The following is a 6808-nucleotide window of genomic DNA, read 5'->3' on the forward strand; positions in this document are numbered from 1 at the left end:
TGAACAAATAAATGGGAGATAATAAGCAAATCTCCTATGAAAAGAATTTCAAATAATTTATACAGTTATTCTACTTTTTATGTGTGGTCTGTGGAATATGATTTTATTCCAAGGAGAGCAGGGAAAAGTGGGAATAAAAAAATAATTTGGCAGTGGAAAAATCTGAGGAATGCAAATCCAGCCGGGTGATCATAGTTAATTTCAATGGTGATAAGTCGTGTTGATGGTATGTACCCTGGATATGATGTGATAAGAATGGCACTTTACTTCTGTGGTATTTCTCTCAAAACCATGTAACTATAATTTAATCATGAGGGGAAAAATTCTGACAAATCTCAATTGAGAGACATTTTGCAAATTACCTTAGGCATTCTCTTCAAAACTGTCAAGGTCATCAAAAGCAAGGAAAATTTGAGATAGTATCATGGCCCAGAGGTTGCAATGATGACTAAATGTAATATGGTATCCTGAAAGAAATCCTGAAACAGAAAAAGGACTTTAGGCAAAAACTAAGGAAATCTTAAATAAAGGACATATTTTAGTTAGCAATAATATAACAACATTGGATCAATAATTGTAATTAGTATACAATACTATTATATTGATTAAATGTTAATAATAGAGGAAATTGGGTATGGATATATGGGATCTCTGTAACTTTCCTGTAAATGAAACACCAATCTAAAACAAAAGAACAATTTAGAAATTAACCATTAGTTTAATGCAGGAGAAATGATAAAGTCTTTGTGTCTTTGAAGGCATTTAATCCACATCACCTATGAAAAATACTTTCCTTTACCCCCAACACTCTCCTTTAGTCTAAACAGAACCTTTAGTAACATGCTACTGGCATTGCTCACTCCCACCCTTATTATTTTGTTCACATGATTGTTATCTCCAAAAATGTATTTGCTTTTCCTTTTTGACTACCTGGCCCTCCTTCAAAGAACACTTGAAATCTTACTTCTAGGATACTTTCTGTATTTCTTTTTTTTAATGAATTTGAATCTTTTTATTTATTTATTTATTTATTTTCTTATTTCAGAATATTACGGGGGTACAAACATTTTGGTTATATGTATTGATTTTGTACAGTTTGAGTCAATGTAATAAGTGTGTCTATCACCCAGATAGTGTGCGCTGTACCCATTGGGGTGAATTTACCCAACCACTCCTCCCCCTTCCTGCCTGCACAATTTCCATTGAGTTTTACTTCCACGTGTGCATATAAGTGTTTCAGTATTCTACATGTGGCTATCCAATTTTCCTAGCATCATTTAGTGAATAGGGATTCTTTTCCCCAGTGTATGTTTTTGTCTGCTTTGTCAAACATCAGATGGCAATATGAGGGTTGTTTTATGTCTCGGTTCTCTGCTTTGATTCATTGGTCTATGTCTCTGTTCTTGTCCCAATACCATACTATTTTGGTTACTATAGCCTTGTGGTATAGCGTGAAGTCTGGTAAATTGATGCCTCCTGATTTATTCCTTTGCTTAAGATTGCTTTGGCTATGCAGGTTCATTTCTGGTTCCATACAAATGTACAATTATATTTTCTAGATCTGCAAAAAATGATGCTGGTATTTTAATGGGGATTTCATTGAACCTGTAAATCATTTAGGGTAGCATGAACACTTTAACATGTTGATTTTGCCAATCCATGAGCATGAAACGTTTTTCTATTTGTTTACATCCTCTGCAATTTCCTTCCTCAATATTTTTGAGTTCTCCATGTAGAGGTCTTTTACCTCCTTGGTTAATATATTTCTAGGTATTTTATTTTGTTTGTTGCTATTGTGAAAGGTATTGAATCTTTGATTTGATTCTCAGCTTGACTGTTGTTGGCTTATAAGAATGCTATTGATTTGTGTACATTGATTTTGTAACCTGAGACTTTGCTGGATTTATTTATCAGTTTCAGGAGTCTACTGGCAGAATCTTTGGGGTTTTTGAGACGTAAGAATATATCATCGGTGAAGAGCAATAGCTTGACCTCTTCTTTCCTCATTTGCATAGCCTTGATTTCCTTCTCTTACCTGATTTCTCTGGCTGGGATTTCTAGTACTATGTCAAACAGAAGTGGTGACAATGGGCAACCTTGTCTGGTTCCAGTTCTAAGGGGGAAACGCTCTTTTTCCCCATTTAGTATGATGTTGACTGTGGATTTGTCATATATGGCTTTTATAATAATGAGGTATATTTCATCTATGCCTATTGTGTTAAACATTCTTATCATAAAAGGGTGTTGGATTTTGTCAGATGCTTTTTCTGCATTTATTAAGATAATCATACAGTCTTTGTTTTTACTTCAATTTATGTGGTGAATCACACATAGAGATTTCCATAAGTTAAACCATCCTTTCATCTTTGGGATGAAGCCCCCCGGTCATGATGGATTATTTTTTTGATGTACAGCTGAATGCAGTTTGCTAGAATTTCATTGAGAATTTTTGCATCTATATTCATAAGTGATATTAGTCTGTAGTTTTCTTTGTGTTTTTTGTTTGTTTGTTTGTTTGTTTGTCCTTTCCTGGCTTTGGTATCAAGGTGACATTGGCCAAAGCTCAGAGCCCATATAAAATAATGGCTCAAAAGGTAAAACAAAGCAACAAAGTTCTACTCAACAAGTTGAATAGAAATCCACCACTCTTATCAATTCTTTCAATAAATGTGAATGGCTTGAATTCCCCACTGGTGAGACATAGGCTGGCTACATGGATAAGAAAAATATAGGCCAAGCATCTGGTGTTTCCAGGAAATGCATCTAACCCACAAGGACTCATTCAGACTCAAGGCGAAAGGCTGGAAAACAATATTCCATGCAAATGGAAACCAAAATAAAGCTGACATAGCCATTCTAATATCACATAACATAGACTTCAAATCAACAAAAGTAAACAAAGACAAAAATGATAATTACACAATGGCGATGAGAAAAATTCTACAAGAAGACATAGGAATCCTAAATATTTATGCAGCTAACACAGGTACACTCATATTCATAAGGCAAATCCTACTTGATATAAACAAATTGATAAACAGTAGCATTGTTATAGCTGGGGACTTTAATAACTCACTGAAAGAATGGGACAGATCTTCTAAGCCAAAAATAAGCAAAGAAACAATGAACTTTAATGGAACTCTAGAAGAAATTTGCCTAACAGACATTAACAGAACATTTTACCCAAAAACTACTAAATGTACTTCTTATCAGCTCATGGAACATTTTCTAAGATGGATCACTTCCTATGCCACAAAAGAAGTCTCAACAAGTCTAAAAAAATAGATAAGATAGATCACTCCTTAGGCTACAAATTTTGTCACAAAAAATTCAAAAACAGCGAAATTATACCATGTATCTTCTCAGACCACAGTAGAATAAAATTAGAAATCAATTCCTACAAAAACACTCAACTCTATACAAGGACATGGAAATTAAACAGCCTACTGCTGAATGATTCATGTGTCAGGAAGGAAATTAAGAGTGAAATCAAAAGATTTCTTGAACTAAAAAACAAAGGGGAAACAAGTTATCAAAATCTATGGGATTCAGCAAAAGCAGTCCTAAGAGGAAAATTCATAGCCATAAAAGCCTACATCCAAAAGACAGAAAGACCACAAAGCAACAATCTAATGAGTCATCTCAAGGAATTGGAAAATGAAGAGAAGACCAATCCCAAACCCAGCTGAAGAAAAGAAATAAGGTCAAAACAGACCTAAATTAAATAGACAACAAAAGAATTATATAGAAGATTAATGAAAAATAAAGTTTGTTCTTTGAAAAGATAAAGAAAATCAACAGGTGTCTCACTAGATTAACCAGAAGCAGAAAAAAAAAAGAGTGCAATAAGCTCAATCAGCAATGAAAAAGGAGATATTATAACTGACACCATGGAAATATAAAATATCATCTCTGAATATGATAAAAACCTCTACGAACATAAACTTGAAAACTTTGAGGAAATGGACAAATTCTTGGAAACACACAACTTCCCTAGACTCAATCAGGAAGAACTAGAACTCCTGAACAGACCAATATTAAGTAACAGAATTGAAACAGTATTAAAATCCTTCTAACAAAAAAATGTCCTGGACCAATTGGTTTCACACCCAAATTTTATCAGACCCACAAAGAAGAATTGGTATCTATACTGAAGAAATTATTCTGTATTTCTTTTGAGTTTTCTTACTTGAGAATTAACATGGAGGAGAAGGAAGAGCAAGATGGCTGAATAGAAACCCCCAACCATTGCTCCTCCACACAAATACCAAATTCAAAAAGTATCTACACAAACATGTACCTTCAGAACAACCAAAAATTATGTGAGCAATCATACTACCCGATTTTAACATTATATCAAGGAAAGAGGCACAGAAGAGGGCAGAAGACACAGTCTTGCATTGCCCATGCCACCCCCCCACACACATACCCCTGCAGTGCCATGCCAGCATATCCAGTGAAGAGAGAATCTGAGTGCTCGGGGTAGGGCTGGAGTGAAGTGATTGTGAGACTTAGCATTAATACTCAGGGATACCTTGACACAAGGAAACATAGCACAGGGCAAAATTCTGCTGATGCCCATGGAGAGAGCATTTACGCCAGCTCAGCCAGAGGGAAATCCTCCACCCTGAAACCCAAGGTCCTGGTAGCCCCACCACGAGCTGACAAAAAGCAGCCTGGGGTCTGAGCCAATTTCATAAGGCAGTTGGAAAACAAAGGCTTTGGGCAGTTATTATGGCTGTGTTGACTTGGAGCCACTAGACTTTGAGTGCACGTGACATAGTGAGACACCAGCAGTGATGGCCAAGCCAGTGCCTATGTCACCCCTACTCCAACTGTAGCAGTACAGCTCAGGGAGAGTCTTCTTTCACTTGGAAAAAGAAAAGGGAAGAGTTCAGAAGATTTTGTTTTAGAACTTGGGTAGCAGATAAGCCACAGTATAATAAAGTACCAAACAGTACTCCTGAAGCTCCTGAGTTCAAGCTTTAGTTCATGGACAGGATTTCTGAACCCACCCCAGGCCAGAAGGAAGCGTACTGCTCTGAAGGGAAGGATCTAGTCATGTCAGGATTCATTACCTGCTAACTAAAGAGCTCTTGGGCATTAAATAAGCATCAGAGGTAGCCAGGCAACAGTCACCATGGCCTTAGGTGAGACTGGGCTAGATTTAGGTGTGTCCCGGCACTGGTGGCCATGAGGGAGTACCCACACAGCCTAGCACACAGAGTGAGGGAAAAGAGTGAGTGACTTTGCCTGATAAGCCAGGGAATTCTCCTGTAACATACCTAAGTCCACCAAGGTGGTACCACTATGAGTCTGTAGAAGTCACAGCATTACTGGGCTTGGGGCATCCCCAGTGCTAATATGGCTGCTGTGACCAAAGACTTAGATCACAACACTAAATTCCCCTTGAATATCTGGAAAGCCTTCCCAAGAAGGACAAGTTCAAACAAGCCCAGACTACAAAGATTAAAACAAATAACTAACTTTTCAATGCCCAAACATCAATAAGCATCCACAGGCATTGAGAACATCCTGGAAGACATGACTTTACCAGATGGACTAAATAAGGTACCAGTGACAATTCTGAGTAATGGAGATAGGTTATCCTTCAGACAAAAAATTCAAAATAGCTGTCCTGAAGAAGTTGAGTGAACTTCAAGACAACATGGAAAAGGAATTCAGAAGCCCATCAGAGAAATTTAGCAAAGAGGTAGAAATAACAACAACAACAAAAATTAAGCAGAAATTCTAGAGATTAATAATTCAATTGACAAATTAAGAAATGCATCAGAGTCTCTCAATAGCAGAATTGACCAAACAGAAGAAAGAATTAGTGAGCTTGATGCTATTTAAAAATATACATTCAGATAAGAGAAAAGAAAAAAGAACAAATAAGAATGAAGCATACCTACAAGATCTAGAAAAAAGCCTCAAAAGGGCAAATCTAAGAGTTATTAACCTTAAAGAGGGAATAGAAAGAGAGATTTGGGTAGAAAATTTATTCAAAGAAATAATAACAGAGAACTTTCCAAACCTATCGAAAGATATAAATATTCAGGTACAAGAAAGTCACAGAATGCTAAGCAAATTTAAACCAAACAAGGCTACCTCAAGACATTTAATAATCGAGTTCCCAAAGGTCCTAAGGCAAGCAAGAAAAAAATAAAAAATAACATAAAGGAGCCCCAATACATCTGGCAGCAGTCTTCTCAGTGGAAACCCCACAGGCCAGGAGAGAGTGGCAGGACATATTCAAAGTGCTGAAGGAAAAAATACCTTAACCCTGGAATATTGTATCCTTCAAAAATATTCTTCAAACATGAAGGAGAAATAAAGACTTTCCCAGATAAACAAAAGCTGAGAGATTTCATAAACACCAGACTTTATCCTACAAGAAATGCTAAAAAGAGCTCTTCAATCTGAAAGAAAAGGACATTAATCAACAATTAGAAATCATCTGAAGGCATACAACTCATTGATAATAGTAAGCCCCAAAATAAAGAATAGTCTATTGCTGTAATTGCAGTATACAAACCACTTATATCTTGAGTAGGAAGACTAAAAGACAAACCTATCAAAAATAACTACAACAACTTTTTGAGAGATAGATAGTAAAAAAAGATGTGGATGGAAACAACAAAAAGTTAAAAATTCACTATTGCAATAATGTGGAAACAACCCAAGTGCCCATCAATCCATGAGTGGATTATTAAAATTTGGTATATGTTTACAATGGAATATTACTCAATCATAAGAAACAACAGTGATCTAGTACCTCTTATACTTTCCTGGATTAAACTTAAGC

This window comes from Propithecus coquereli, unplaced genomic scaffold (assembly GCF_000956105.1).
Source record: "Propithecus coquereli isolate 6110/MARCELLA unplaced genomic scaffold, Pcoq_1.0 Scaffold22, whole genome shotgun sequence".
NCBI lineage: Eukaryota > Metazoa > Chordata > Mammalia > Primates > Indriidae > Propithecus > Propithecus coquereli.